This window comes from Hydra viridissima, unplaced genomic scaffold, assembly GCF_058129835.1.
Source record: "Hydra viridissima isolate aposymbiotic clone 2 unplaced genomic scaffold, HvirCarnegie_v1 scaffold_5, whole genome shotgun sequence".
NCBI lineage: Eukaryota > Metazoa > Cnidaria > Hydrozoa > Anthoathecata > Hydridae > Hydra > Hydra viridissima.
Window position 1 is genome coordinate 16,497,044 of NW_028324304.1, and position 16,155 is coordinate 16,513,198.

General features: G+C 29.7%; 3 pseudogenes across 1 annotated transcript; 2 read left to right on the forward strand and 1 right to left on the reverse strand.

Annotated features, from left to right (window-relative positions):
- Window positions 1-1,901: 1,901 nt before the first annotated feature.
- LOC149888967 (uncharacterized) lies at window positions 1,902-3,053 on the forward strand (annotated as a pseudogene).
- A 357-nt stretch (window positions 3,054-3,410) lies between these two features.
- On the forward strand, window positions 3,411-5,085 carry LOC149888968 (uncharacterized; annotated as a pseudogene). Its single transcript, XR_016453056.1, has 4 exons — window positions 3,411-3,571; window positions 3,879-3,941; window positions 4,250-4,350; window positions 4,512-5,085. The product of XR_016453056.1 is annotated as an uncharacterized LOC149888968 (transcript).
- Window positions 5,086-9,344: 4,259 nt separating this feature from the next.
- On the reverse strand, window positions 9,345-11,426 carry LOC149888969 (uncharacterized; annotated as a pseudogene).
- Window positions 11,427-16,155: the final 4,729 nt, after the last annotated feature.

Sequence of the window (16,155 nt, forward strand, 5' to 3'; positions counted from 1 at the left end):
ACGCTTTCGGTTTTAATGAAAATTAATTACCGTTACATTGCGCAATAAACAGACCTGGTTTCCATCAGCCTTTGCATTATTATTTTAAAGTATTATAACAAAATGAAATTAATGGAAGATTTTAAATAGAGGTTGAACGTATCCCTATCCCTATCCCTATCCCTATCCCTATCCCTATCCCTATCCCTATCCCTATCCCTATCCCTATCCCTATCCCTATCCCTATCCCTATCCCTATCCCTATCCCTATCCCTATCCCTATCCCTATCCCTATCCCTATCCCTATCCCTATCCCTATCCCTATCCCTATCCCTATCCCTATCCCTATCCCTATCCCTATCCCTATCCCTATCCCTATCCCTATCCCTATCCCTATCCCTATCCCTATCCCTATCCCTATCCCTATCCCTATCCCTATCCCTATCCCTATCCCTATCCCTATCCCTATCCCTATCCCTATCCCTATCCCTATCCCTATCCCTATCCCTATCCCTATCCCTATCCCTATCCCTATCCCTATCCCTATCCCTATCCCTATCCCTATCCCTATCCCTATCCCTATCCCTATCCCTATCCCTATCCCTATCCCTATCCCTATCCCTATCCCTATCCCTATCCCTATCCCCATCCCTAACCCTTACCTTGACCCTAACCGCCTATCCAACCAGCTTTATTGTGAAATATAAATCGTACTGTTATGATAAAATAATTGCGCATGCGTGTACAATATTGCCCTCTGAGTAGCTTATGGCTATGTAGAGCGCATTGCGCTCTACGAAGACACTTCGGAAAAACATTCTTTCACGATTTTTTGAACGTAAAAAACATGCTATTAACGTATTGCTTTTGTAAGCTAAAAGATCATTAACTTATTATTCTCAAAATGGCGAATATTAGGGTTTTTAGTGGGATTTTTTACATTTTTTACTTCGAATTAGAGCACTTTCCGTTGATTCTCAGGTCCATGTTTTTATATTTTTCTGAATCAGCATAAAATTCTCAATCATAATCTGTAATAAAAAAGGGGGGGTGCGAAAGTGCACTAGCGCTCAGTATGGGATTATTTGGCAAAAAAATTTCAAGAGGTGCATGCACAAAATATATCTATTGACCTATAATATAATATAAATATATCAATTGACCTATAAAATATATCAATTGACCTATAAAATATATCAATTGACCTACACAAAATATATAAATTGATGAGTCACTTTTATTGTGGAAAGTTAGACTTTCTTGGAAACAGCGTATTCGCAGCAAAAGTGCCAGATTTGGTATAAAAACTTTTTCATTATGCGAGTCAGATTCAGGATATGTATAGAAATCAATTTTATATACAGGATCTGAGCTAACTAATACTCTAAGTTCAGATTATCGCTACGTTGCAACAAAAGTTGTTATGTTTCTTATGGATGGCTTACTTGATCAGGGTTACAAATTTTACATTGACAGCTGGTATTCTTCCTACGAGCTTTCATCAGTATTATTGCTCAGATCTTTAGATATCATAGGAACACTTCGAAAAAACAGAAAAGGTTTACCTATTTCTATCCATAAAAATTTAAAAACAAAATGAACGCAAAGTTCTTTACGAAGAAAAAATAAATACCATGAAAACACATTGGAAAGATAAAAAGGTGTTCCACCCTAAGTCTGCTTTTAAACGAAGCCGGGCTAGGGGTGATGTTTCACCCCGAGTGCGGTTTTTCGTTGAAACTCGGGGTAGGTCATGTATCACTTGGAGTGAGTAACTTTTTGATGTGAATTAATATTTAGAATTTCGTTTGTAGCGAGTTTTTAAATTAGCTTTACTCCTTCAAAATACAAATGCATAAGAGATAATGATTTTAAAAATATTTCATGATTTAAAATATATATTATTATGTTATAATTTTAGATATAATAATAAAATAATCATTTGAATGTCTATGAATATAATTTCTAATTTTTGTAATCATATGAATCATAAGAAAAACTGTAAAAATGAATCCTGAAAGTTTTGAACAGCAAAAAGATCAGTTTGAAAAATGGTTAAGACTTAACAACAAGTCAAACAGCTCATTTTATCAGAATGTGAATATACTTCCATTAATAAATATTTGAAAAAAAAAAATGATGAGAAAACTGCATATATTGTTTCACGGAATATTCAACGAAGAATTAAGTCAAACAAGTTTAAACTAATTGATTACCCACCCTTTGGTTTAAAAGACATTTTATGTGCTCCAACTAAATGTAATAAAGAGGTAGACTTTATCTGCTATATAAATTTATTGCATAAATTTGTTTTCCATCAACAACAAATTTATGATAATATTTTATATTGTGAGTTTTAAGTTTTGCTGTATATACAATTTGTATATACTTCTCGATCTGTCAGAATATAATTGAACCCGTCATTTCGAAAAGGGCACAAGTCACACTTTTTTCGAATTTCACTTTTTTGAGCCATTTTATTTATTTTTTTATTTTTTTTAATAAATAAAGTTCACAAAAACTCTATATGTTTTTTATTTATCTACTCCTATATTTAGTTTTATAAGCACCGTAGACTTTTTGATAAGAAACATATTTTTTGTTGATCCTGAAAAGTTTTAATTAACGGACTTGTGTCTTTTTCGAAATGACGAGTTCAATTAAAGTAAACAGACAATACTGCACCTTTTATGCTTTTTGTTATATTACAGCTACTTACTACAGAGTGAAACTTTGAATAGATTTTAGCCTATACTTTTGAACAAAACTAGCTTTTATGTGCATTAAGTAGTAAGTTTAAAGGTAAATGTGTATTATTACATGGTATATACTTTTATTAATATTATATATGTATAGTATATTTAAAGTCTTTTTAAATTGGTTTTAAAGTTTTAATAAATATCTAATTAAATTTATTTTTTTAGATTAAATTGCGAGATTCGTCACCATTTGGAAACTACAGTTGTGTAGTGAGTACTAAAGTTGTTTTCTTTGCTATTAATATTGCACATTGTAAGAATGATCTGCATCTTGGGGCATTAAAAACTTATAAGAAGGTACTAGTTACTTACTGATATTTTATTATGTTTTATGTTTTTCTATTGCAATAACCAAGACATCAAACACCAAGACACTCCCAAAGTCAAGGGTTGGTTGAGCAGGGCAACTTTACCATAGAACGATTAATTTCTTCACGTGAATATGATTCTGGTCAAAGTAATTGGTCAGAATGGTTGGATGAAATTCAATGTAAGTTTATTTTAAATTCAAGGCTTTTTTTAAATGAAAAGCTATTGCTCGAAGTTAATCAGTTTTATTGCCACTAACACAATAGCATTTTTTCATGTACCATATTTTATTATTATTTTGACAAATAATTTACTGTAAGAATATGGGAAAAAATATTTTGTTTTTTTCCCTTAAATTTCTAACTAAATGTTTGTAGATGTTATGAATACCACATATGTAAGAAGTATAAAAAAGACACCTTTTGAGATTGTATTTGGCCAAAAACCAAACGGACAATTCCCATTAGAGGGTAAAGAGGTTAATGAAGACAATGTTTCAAACATAATTGAGAATCCTGATCAAGGTAAAATTAAGATGACTTAAAAGTCAATCCTATCAAAACCTTTTTATCATTTTAAAGACTTTTTATGAATGTCATTTTTTGCAATATAGCAGGATGAAAATAACTTTCATTTTGTTATCATTTATTGACATTTCTGTCACAAAGCTGTTGGTTGTATAATAAAAAACCTGGATTAGTTTTTTTTATTTCATAATCAAATAAAGTTAGTTGAAATTCCTTTTTTTGTGTGTGCAAGTTTATTTTACATACATGTTTCTTGTTTTATTTATTTTGACTATAAATATCTGAAAGTTTTGTTATTGTCTAGTTGTTGCTGACAGTAGTACAATTGACACTCCAGAATGCAGCGGAACTCCTAAAGACATTGAAGGTAACTTACTGCTTACTTAATTATGTTGTTTTAATTAATATTGTCAAACTTTGTTGTTTTAATTAATATTGTCAAACTTTGTTGTTTTAATTAATATTGTCAAACTTTGTTGTTTTAATTAATATTGTCAAACAAAAATGTTTCACAACCACTAAAACTTTCAGTTTTTATGTCTTCAAATGAATTTTTTGTTTTTAAATATTTAGAAATATTTTGTTTTCAATATACAATATGCTTTATTATTATTAACAAAATTTATGTTCATTTTTGGTCTTCTTTATTTCTTTATTTTTTTTACTTTTATCAAGGTGGCTTAAGTGATAACACTCTTACTGACGGAGAAGACTGTGGTATTGTTGACTTTTCGTACCACCATGAGTCTGAAGAAGATACAAAAGACAGGATGAAGGTACAAAAAAAAGTCAAAGACTTTTTATAATGGTTGTCATTTTAAAAAAATCTTTTGAATTAATTTTCTTTATTCAAATTGGTTGACATTATATTTAGTATGTCAAATACTTATAAAAATAAGTTTTTTAAATATCACATTACATCATGTTGTGTTTTTAGATAACTTGTCCAATTCGCATGAACCATCGTCATGAAACAGCATGTAATCTTGAAAAAAATGCAAAATTCATGGTTAAAAAGTACAATAAACAAAACAATATAACAGTTGCAGCTTTTAAAAAAGGTGATCATGTTAGTGTGGCTATACCAAAAGCATTGCCTAACTCTACAGATATGCTGCGTTTACCATGTGGTGACATCACATGGAATTCTTGAAAAGAGATTTACTGCCACCCACTTGATGCCAAACACTAATATTGTCAAAGTTAAAAGTGATGCCACTGTTAGCTTGAGTGAGGTGGTTTTGAATGAAATCACTAATAAAGTACTTTTTTGTCGATGTAAAAAAGCTTGCCAAACCAAGCACTGTCGATGCTTTGAAGTTGGAATACCGTGTGTTTCACGATGTCATAAAGGAAAAACAAAAAATTGCGAAAACAACAACCCCTATTTGTGCACAGAGACTTCATGATGCCCGGGCTAAGCATCCAATTTATTAGATACCCTACCCCCACACTTAAAAACCATTGATTAGTGTATGTTATAATTGAAAAACAAACAATAATAATATAAAAACTGCCTACGTACCTTTATATTTGATCACCCATACGCTTAAGTACGTTATTTTTTGACCCCTCCTTCCCCTTATTAGTATAAGTACTTTATGGACGACCCTTTATCGGCCCTTTTTTTAGTATACTGAGCTTAAAAGTTTCCCTTCCTCTGTAGAAAGTAATAATTCACCAAGAGCGCGTAAAGAATGCAGGCAATTTACTGGAAGCTCCAATCTGGTCAAAAACTAATATGGTACTAAACTTTAGCATTTTTTTATTATAACTTTATTATTATATTAATTCAACTATACATAAAAAGCACGCATGGACATATGTTTGTCCGAAACATTGACATAAGTTTGTCATAATGTATATTTCCTTTTGTTTAAAAACCTTAGAGAAAAAGCCTTTTGATAAAAGGCATCGACAATAAATATCTGTACTTTTAATAACTAATATATCAAAAATTTGTACCTTAATAATCAGAAATAACTTCATTTAATTTATATTACGGATCAAACCGTAAAAAAAAAAATTATTAAAAAAAATTCAGCAATCTAAAAAGATAATTGCTTTTTTAAACTTTCAATATCCGCAAAAATAATTATTTAAAAAACTTTCAATATCCATACTTGGGGTATGTGTGTCAAACTCGAGGTACCTACCCCAAGTTCGGCACCCCAAGCCAGGCTCTGCGTAAAAACCAATTTCGGGGTGGAACAAAGGATGTTTATACAATTTCAACTTGCACTATTGATGGGGCTTAAAATGTTTTAAGAGCTGGGAAAAAAAGGTTAGTTCCTTTAGTTATTGATGATTATAATCAAAAATATGGGAGGCGTAGATAGAAGTGACCAAATGATGACATCATACGAAGTTGAAAGAAAAAGGGTAAAAAAGTGGTGCAAGAAAGTGTTTACTTATTTAATTAATCAAGCAGCATTTAATGTACAAATAATTTGTAAAAAAATGGGTCGTAATATGACACCTTTAAACTTTAAAACAATGATAATCAAATCGATGATTCAACGATATGGCCAACAGCCAAAAAAATCTCACTCTAGATTGGTAGCAAACAACCCCTTACGATTGATTGACCGACATTTTCCATCATATGTGCCAACTTCTGAAAAAAATATTAATGCTCAGAGAAGGTGGGTGGTATGTCACAAACACAAAATAAGAAAAGATTCTAGATATGAATGCGTAGAATGTGATGTAGGACTTTGTGCAGCTCCATGTTTTACGACTTTTCACACAAAAACTGAATATTAGAACTTATTTTTTATAAGAATTTTCTATTATTATAGTATAGTTATAAATTCTTATTCATGAATAATAGTGTTTTTTAGTGTTTAATAGTATGTTGAAATAGTAAAAACTTTTTTTTAATTTAAAAGTAAAAAACGAAGTTTTTAAAAACCGGGACATTTAGAGACCACTTCAAAAAAAAACGCAAAACTTATAGCGACCGTTTTTAAGAAAACGCGCGGACTGTTAAAGGGTTAATGGTATTGTCCTTGAAACGTTTCGTGAAACATGTGTTTTGAAAGGCTTGCTGCAAAATTACACTGAATTGCAGAATGCTCTTTCTGAGGCGGTTTTGCCAAAGTAATGCTACGTATGCCAAAGCGAATTAGGCAGTAGTTTTCAATTCTTTTGAACTTTGGCAAACCTGACCATCCTTTACATCTCTGGAATACATACAACGCTTTTATGATGAAAGACTTCATTCACTGCTCAGTCCCACTTCTAATAGCTGAGCAAGCTACTTTTCATCAAATTGAAAAGGTTATTAATCAAAGTGGTAAAACGCTGGCTGATTACAAACTGCCTGCTATTCATGAGTTTATAGGCTTAAATCTAGAAAATTTTGATGAAAATGTTCATCAATCTATTCACGAAACCAGTCGAATCAGTTGCTTAATGTCAATCAATTAAATGTATGTAATGCTATCCTTGCTGCACTGAATGAGCAACCAAGTGTAGAAAATCAACATTCTAGATTGTTTTTCATGGATGGACTTTGCAGCATTTAGTGCCAGGCGGTGTTCCTGGTTTAGAGCTAGGTTGTGTTGTCTAGCCTTTTTTAATTATTCTAGTAACACGTACTGTCTGTTAATGCTTATCGTAGTGTGTATGAGAGAGTATGCAACCTTGATCTTTAAATCTAGGGTGTTTTAATTGCCAAAATTTGAAGTAATTGAATAACTAATATTGAATATAAAAACAAATATACTTTTATGTATTTATGTTTAGTAAAAAGATATATTTTGTTGACTTTAAATTGGTTTTCTAATTTTGCCTTTTATATTTTGATATGGTTTGTTATTTTCGCTGGATTTTAGGATCAAGGGTATAAATATTCTATTGTTACGTGTTATTGTTGTGATGTTTTGTGTTAATAGACTGCTAGGCTTACTTCACGTTGGTGTTTATTGTTTAAAATGAATAATAGGCAGTTTCATTATTGGAACTTACTGCTTTATTTATTTACTAAAAACCAAGACAACATAATGCTAAAACTGCAATTTATATCTTAATTTGGTTTTCAGTTTGTATGTTTTTTTTTTTTTTTTTTTTTTTTTTTTTTTTGGTTGTTGTTGTTGTTATTATGGTATCATTATTCCATTTTTTTACTTTAAGATTTGCGATTGACGCATTTATACGATTTATAACAAAAAAAAACTGATAACCTTTTATTGTAAATTTTTGTCAGTTAAAATGATGTATATATACAATTAGTTCAATTTTTTCTTAATTCTCTATTTTATGCTTAATAATTTGTTGTACGTAACTTTGAGAATCTTTCTAAACGGGGGGCGAGGGAGGGTGAATGTTTTAAATTTGCGCATTTGTCAAATACCGAGTTTCTTAAACTTTGTAAGGTGCTGAAGCAATTAATTAACTTAGTTTGCGTTTGCAATACTTTTGAGGAAAGAAAATATTCTTATATATGTTAAATTCTAATAAATATTAAAAAGAAAAAATTCTTATACATGTAAATCATTGTTTTACATTTTATTATTCTGGTAAAAGGTCTTCATCAAAAACTTGCTTACTCTTGATAAAATTAACTCTATTCTCCTGAATGCTATTAAGGCAAAAACGGGGAAGGGAGGTCCTTTATTAATGTAAAAATATTTAAGAGAATTAAATTTCAAGTAACAAAAGGAATTTTTAGTAAATGGTAGCAAATTACCGTTTACTAAAAAATTTTGAAACAAAGAGGTCATATGTAATAATGGTCAGATTAGTGCCATATATCGTAATGATCAAATGGTCAGTTACTTTTAATAAATTTATTTAGTAGTGTGCATTTAACGTTTTAAAGACAATTTCCTTTTTTAAAGAAACATGTAAGGGATACCAAAAAGTTAACAACTCATGTATAATTTACGTTCGCTTTAATTAAAGTTTTGTTATATGAAATGTAACAAGAATTTAGCTTTAATTTTTCGTCAATTTAAAGCATGATAAAGTGTTATTATTTTGAGTCAGTAACTAAAAACGTATTGTTTTGAACTTAGTAATGTCGAGGAAAATGGTTCTGCCTTACACTGATATGACATATGTCAGTTTCAAATTTCTCAAATAATGTTAAATAATTGGTAAATTATTTTACCTCCGCATACTTTTTATTTTAATTTTATAGATGGTTTAATTTTTTACATTTGAAGGCGTTTTTCTAAAAGGGTATTAGTAATGGTTTCGCAACTTTAAATTGTGGAAAACAGCCACTATAAATTAAATAACAGACCAACCATAACCCGTATTAAGGGTTGCTTTATGGGTCATTCCATGCCAAGTGGTGCAAATTTTAATGAGGTCCCTCATGGACCATCTCAGATTTTATTGAAATTTTTTGATTTTGTACATATATATGTTAAAAGCATGTTTTGAAAATTTTAGATCAATATCTAATATGGTTCTTGAGAAAACGCTATTTAAGTAGTGGGCTATTTTGCATAAAATTTCACTCTACAAGAAAAAAGGGTTTTTTCATCATTTTTACAGCCAATAACTTTTGAACAAGTTAGTTTTATACTTCAATTATTATAAGATAGCAAGTGTCCTGTGGATACTTTGAAAAAAGAAAAAAATATTATTTCTGGCATCTTAACTTTTTCCATAATGGCGGGCTAAAGTTGATTTTTTTGTTTTAAGAATAAGTTTTTTTGTGATTTTAAAGACCTTAATCTTAAAAACTAGTTACAAAGTTAATACAAATCAAATTGCTTGCTGATCTACATGTGGTGGATAAACATTTTTAAAAAAATCAGTTGATTAAAGAGCTGCATTCAAAAGTTATAGGTCTCCAAAATGAGTCAGATCGAGATTTTCGTAAAATTGATCTGTGATGCAAAGCATCTGTTACCTAAGATGGCACTTTTTTTTTTTTATAAAATTTTTTATACGCATCAATTAAAGACTGTTAATTAATAAAAACCAAAAAAATTAATGGGCGCTTATTTATAACCCCCAAAAGGTAGTCTCTAAAAGTCAGGTAAATTTTCCATAAAATTCTAAAATTGACATAATAAATAAATGCATTGAATTATATAATGTTATTTATTATGAAATATCAATTAAAAAATATCAATGCTTAAAGCCTTTTAATCCCTTTAGATAAAGAACTTTTAAATCCCAATATATAAAGTCCCCTCCCTTCTGTCCCCTCCCCTCTTTATAATACAATAATTTTTTTAATGAAAAACAAACAAAAAAAACAAACTTTAAGATAATTATACTTCTTTTTAAACTCAATATGTAGCTCTTTCATATTGACTAGTAGAAGGCGCTTTTGGATATGTTGCTTTTTACTATCTACTTTAACTGAAACAAACTCTTTTTTTCCTGGACAAACCCTTGAATATTCATCGCATTTGTAGAAATGAACAACCTCTGTAATTACATCTTCGCTTAGTTTTCTACCCAATTTTGGAGAAGGTTTTGATAGTATTCCACTTTTTTTACTTAATTTTCTGGCTTGTACTACAGATCTTTTTGAAGTAAAAAAAAAATTCTGAGTTTTCTCTATTGACCAACTGTCTGGAGTGAGTGTAAGAAGTGTGATTTTTTCAGAATTTGACAATTTTTTTTCAAATTTTGACTTAATTTTAGTCATAATATTGTCTAAATCTGTGTTTGTTTTTTTCAAACATTTTTTTGAGGGTGATTCAATTTCACAAAGTGCAGCTATTTCTATACCTAGCACATTGGCAACAGCCTTTTGTGTATGAGCTCTTATGCTATCAATTTTACGCTTTCCATATGCAACTCTAGCTTTTTTTGAAACAAGTTTTAGAGGTGAGCATCCAAAACTTGCAATACTTGAATTAAGATCTTCTTTTAATGTATGGTTGTCAACATAAATTTCTTTTTCTTGGAGTTCATTTTCTTTTGTATTATGTTTGCAATTCAGAACTTTTCTGCAACTAGTGCAAATATTTTGACCAGGTATTAAACCAAAATCTTTGGCATATGAAAGACTGATAACTCTAAGAGAATCTAAAAAATAACGGAAATAATTATTAAATATATTTTTTTTTAATTTATTTAGTGTTATTAAGGTATTTTTATTAAATTAAGATATTAAATATTGAAACTTACTTTTCACATTTTTTGCGTGCTTGTTCAACGGATTACAACAATACCTGCGATGTTCATTCTCATACCTCGACAAGTAAACTTTCTCGTGTTAGCTACAAATAAAATCTATGGGATTTATTTTGCTTCTCAAAGAAATATGCTCTTGGTTTAGTTTAGACAGTTCTTAGTGGCGTTTACTTTTATTAGATAGATAGCACTGTTCATTTAATGCTTTACCAATACAGCAAGTAGAAAGCTCAGGCATATTACTTATTATTAATTAGTTCTAAAATACAACAATTTATTTGGTTTTATTAGTACTTTTTAGATTGACATACTAGTAATATAGAATTAAATGAAACAATAACTAAACTTTTAAAAAGTAATAATTTTTTATGGAAAATTTACCTGACTTTTAGAGACTACCTTTTGGGGGTTATAAATAAGCGCCCATTAATTTTTTTGGTTTTTATTAATTAACAGTCTTTAATTGATGCGTATAAAAAATTTTATATAAAAAAAAAAGTGCCATCTTAGGTAACAGATGCTTTGCATCACAGATCAATTTTACGAAAATCTCGATCTGACTCATTTTGGAGACCTATAACTTTTGAATGCAGCTCTTTAATCAACTGATTTTTTTAAAAATGTTTATCCACCACATGTAGATCAGCAAGCAATTTGATTTGTATTAACTTTGTAACTAGTTTTTAAGATTAAGGTCTTTAAAATCACAAAAAAACTTATTCTTAAAACAAAAAAATCAACTTTAGCCCGCCATTATGGAAAAAGTTAAGATGCCAGAAATAATATTTTTTTCTTTTTTCAAAGTATCCACAGGACACTTGCTATCTTATAATAATTGAAGTATAAAACTAACTTGTTCAAAAGTTATTGGCTGTTAAAAATGATGAAAAAACCCTTTTTTCTTGTAGAGTGAAATTTTATGCAAAATAGCCCACTACTTAAATAGCGTTTTCTCAAGAACCATATTAGATATTGATCTAAAATTTTCAAAACATGCTTTTAACATATATATGTACAAAATCAAAAAATTTCAATAAAATCTGAGATGGTCGATAAGGGACCTTTGCACCACTTGGCATGGAATGACCCTTATGCTAGTATTATATTATTATAAGAATTGGTACATAAGAATTGAGCTATTTATTTTGAAAGTTATTGATAACAATGATTACAATATAATGGCATCTCCTCATTTGTGAAATTTCTACAAATATTGTGAAATTTTCACAAATATTGTGAAATTTTCACAAATATTGTGAAATTTTCACAGATATAGTGAAATTTCCTCAGATACTGTGAACTTTTTACAGATATTTTGAAATTTTCACAGATATTGTGAATTTTTCACAGATATTGTGAAATTTTGACAGATATTGTGAAATTTTCACAGATATTGTGAAATTTTCACAGATATTGTGAAATTTTCACAGATATTGTGAAATTTTCACAGATATTGTGAAATTTTCACAAATTTTGTAAAATTTTCACAAATATTGTGAAATTTTCACAGATATTGTGAAATTTTCACAAACATTGTGAAACTTTAACAAATTTTGTGAAATTTTCGCAAATGAGGAGATACCGTTTATTCCATAAATGCTTTAAACAAAATGGTAGAAATAACAATTCAACTTACGTAACAAATCCAAAAAATTTTTAGCAGAATTAATTACAAATCAGGCATCATAGACAAATCATCATTAAGCGTAGTGTGTAACTTATGTTATATTTTTTTAGAAACCACAACTATCACGAATTGGTGGAAAGTCTATAAAATTAAACATTAAAAATATTTTGCAAAGATATGCCACTAAGGTTGAATCGCGATTTGCAAAATCTGGAAAAATATCTGGTCTTCAAAATTTTAGTTTATGTAAAGCTGTGTAGGGAAGACCGGGACTAGTCGGCAGCAGGGGTAAGTTGCTGAAACGCGTTTATCTGCAAAGCCTTTCATCAGAAAGTGCCGGAATCTCAGGATACCTTTCTAGTTGACTATTTCATCATTCACTGTAGTATTCTAAGGATTTGCGCATGCGCATAATAGTTATTGTGATATGTGTTTTTTCCACATTTTTGTAACTTTTACAACTTTATTTTTTCGATTTTTAAAAGCAATTGCATTAAGTGCACGTAAACTTGATTAAAGTTATATCTTGCATGGTTCAGTGAAACATGTCAAAACATCCATTTTTTTCTTATTTACCTTTTTCAGGGATTGATAGGGGAGTTTGTAACCAAATAGCTGTCGGAGTTAGTTGGCAAAATATTGGCGGGGCAAGTTGGCCGTATATTTCAACTAAATTCGATTGCAATCGGACGTAAATTTCAAGAGTTTTCCATTTTTAATTTTTTCAAATCTTATATTAAAATCGATTAGATAGATAGATCACATGGGAAACTATAAACGAAAAGCAGAGAGGGCTATAACTCCTCAAAACGTTATAAAAAATGCTGTTGATACTATTTTATTAGAAGGAAAATCTATACGAAAAACAGCCAAAGACTTCAATATCCCTGAAAAAAGTTTGTCCCGATACTGCAAAAAGCATATTAAATTTTTAATTATTATTAATATAATCTTAGAAAAAATGTCTAGCTAAACATGGAATCTGAGGATTCAAAAGTTTATGACGATTTAAACATTTCAGAGGTTTATAAATGGTTACAGTTGTATATTTTGCATGATTCAATTTTTGTTTATTTAGTTTTTTTGTCATAAGTTGCTTGTCAAGTTTATTGTTTATATCAACCTTGATATGATTGTATGTGTTTATATAAATATTGATTTGAAATTTATTACACAAGTCTTGCAAATAGGTTTAGTTGTATATATGTGTTGTAAACATATTTTATTTATGTAAATAAATACATTTACAAAATGGATTATGTAAATCAAAACTTTTTACAATATTTTGAATAGGAAATTGTTAGAGACAGTGATTGCGGTTCAGATAATTGTGAAAGTTTAAAATATCTTACTAAAATAGTAAGTCTTACTTTTATTATATTTTATTGATTATAAATAGCATTTTGGCTAAATAATTTTGATAATTTTCATATAAATTTTGTATAATAATAGAGTTCCTTGCATATCAAAGATGTAAATCTGCATGATGAATGTATAGATTTTAAAATGGAAGAAAAGTTTCCTGAAAGTGAGGAAGAGTTTTTTGATTTTATTTTGGAGAAAGTTTTCGATGCTGATTCTTTAAAGGTATATTTTATGTTTTATTTATAATAGAATATAAAAGCATATTTAAAATTGTGAGTTCTAGAAGATATATATAATGTAAAAATTATTATTAAAGTTAACTATTTTGATTGATCATTTTACTTAGATCCCTGCCAAAAAAAAGTAGATGACTGCATTGGGGTCCAAAAAGTAGATGACTGTAATGGAGAGGTAAAATTAGTTACATTGAGCATACTATTTGTTTAACTTACTTTGTTTGTTATTTTAAAGTTAGATTATCTGTTTAGGGTTTTGTTATGAAAGAGGTAAACTTATAGGAAAAGTAACCTTTGCTATATTTGTAAACTTAAGAAGTTTTTTAATTTTCTAGTTTTATTTCTAAAAGCACTAAAATTATCTTAGATACAGTTTCTTCTTTTAGAGATTATCAGATAATAAAAGGCCATCTAGACTCTGCAAAATTTTGTGGCCAAATGAAACAAAAGCTAAGTAGACATTTAAAAAAAAAGCATGGAAAAGAGCCTCAAGTTATTGAGGTGCGAGGGGCACCCTCAATAACCTGAGTCAGGAACAGAGAATCCAGGCTTTCAAGAGATCTCAATTTTCCTGACTCTCAACAACAGAGTCAGGAAAATTGAGATCTCTTGAAAGCCTGGATTATTGATACTACAAATATGCTGAGACTGGATTCAACAAGGCCCTTATGAAAGATTGTATAAATGTAATAAATCCCAGAGATATCAACATAGAAGAAGATCCTAAAACTTTAATACAGCACCTTGTCGCTTCACCAGAACTACACCTTATGATAGGATTTTTTTCGTTACTAGGAACTCTTTTATTAGATCTATGGCCTGGTTTTGATGACTGGTTGAAATCAAAAAATATTCTTCAAAGAATTTACCAAGGTAGAGGTTGGGATGGCACCAATTCAAATGCTATCATTAAAAATCTTGATGAATTAGAGATTGCCATTAAAAATACGCATCATCATCATCTCTTTGCTTTTGTTGAATGTCTTAAAAACTTTAGATCTGTTAAAGATGCGTGCTTTGGTAACACTTTAGAAACTGGAATTGAAGAATTTATATCCAAGTTAAAGAACTCGTTTATCTCTACACAAGAGCTAGCTTTAATCTTTGGTAAAAAAACTAAGTTTGGCTTGGAAAATTCATACTATTTTGTGCCATATAGTTCCATTTTGTGCCATATAGTATCATAGATGCGGTTTAGGAAGATATACTGAACAATGAGGTGAATCAATACATGCCAAAATTAAACCAACCTGGTCTAGATATAAAAGAAGTGAAGGACATTCAGAGCATAGCGATAAACTTTTGGTAGCTGTTTAACATTTTGGAGGAAGTAGAATAACCTATTGTGTGTCTAATAAAACACACACACCTAATGTGTGGGTGTTTTTTCTTTTTCAATTGAAAAAATAAAACTTCATATTTATTGTTTGACTATATTATTACTTGGTAAAAAAATTACAATTAAAACAATGAAGAAATAAAAACTGATATTTTCTTAAAACTGTGACTTCAGCGCCGAAAAATGATGGTAGACTTATTGCTCCTCCCACTTTTGACGCATAGTTAAATAAGGCAACCAACTCTAGTTTATTTTTCCTAAAATATCTTAATGGTTGGTTGCCCCCATTCTTATGCAGACCATAGTAGCCCCTATTTCCGACTATAGTTTTAGTCCTTGAAAGTAGCCAAGAAAAGTTAAAAAAACCTATGTACCACGGTCATTTTGATTTTAAAAACAATTGGAAACAACTTCTATGGTCCTAAGTGTTATATTAAACCATGATTTGTTTGAGTGACGCAACTTTTATCCTGGCGGTCAAATTGGTGTAAGAGTGTCTTACTTACAAGTAACCTCCTTACCAAAAAAAAGTCAGGCTTGTTTACTCGAAAATTTAAAAATTGTGGGGCGGCAGGATCACCCTAATTAACATATTGCAAAGTGGTAACAAAGTATAATGCCAAAAACAAGAGACAACTTTTGGCTGATTTAGAAATAACGGAATATCTTTATATGGGTAATCTAAATTTGCACACGTTGCAAAAGATGCTTTCAAAGGACTCATGTGATTTCTGCGACCTGAAATAAACATGTCTCCCATAACTTTTTCTCGAAACAGACTTTCAATTTTGCATTTTAATATTCAAGAATAAGTAATAAGCACATTAAAAAACGATTTATCAAATGTTACTTCAGTTAGCTTAACCTCAGATTTATGATCAAGTTGAAGCAATTATTGATATGC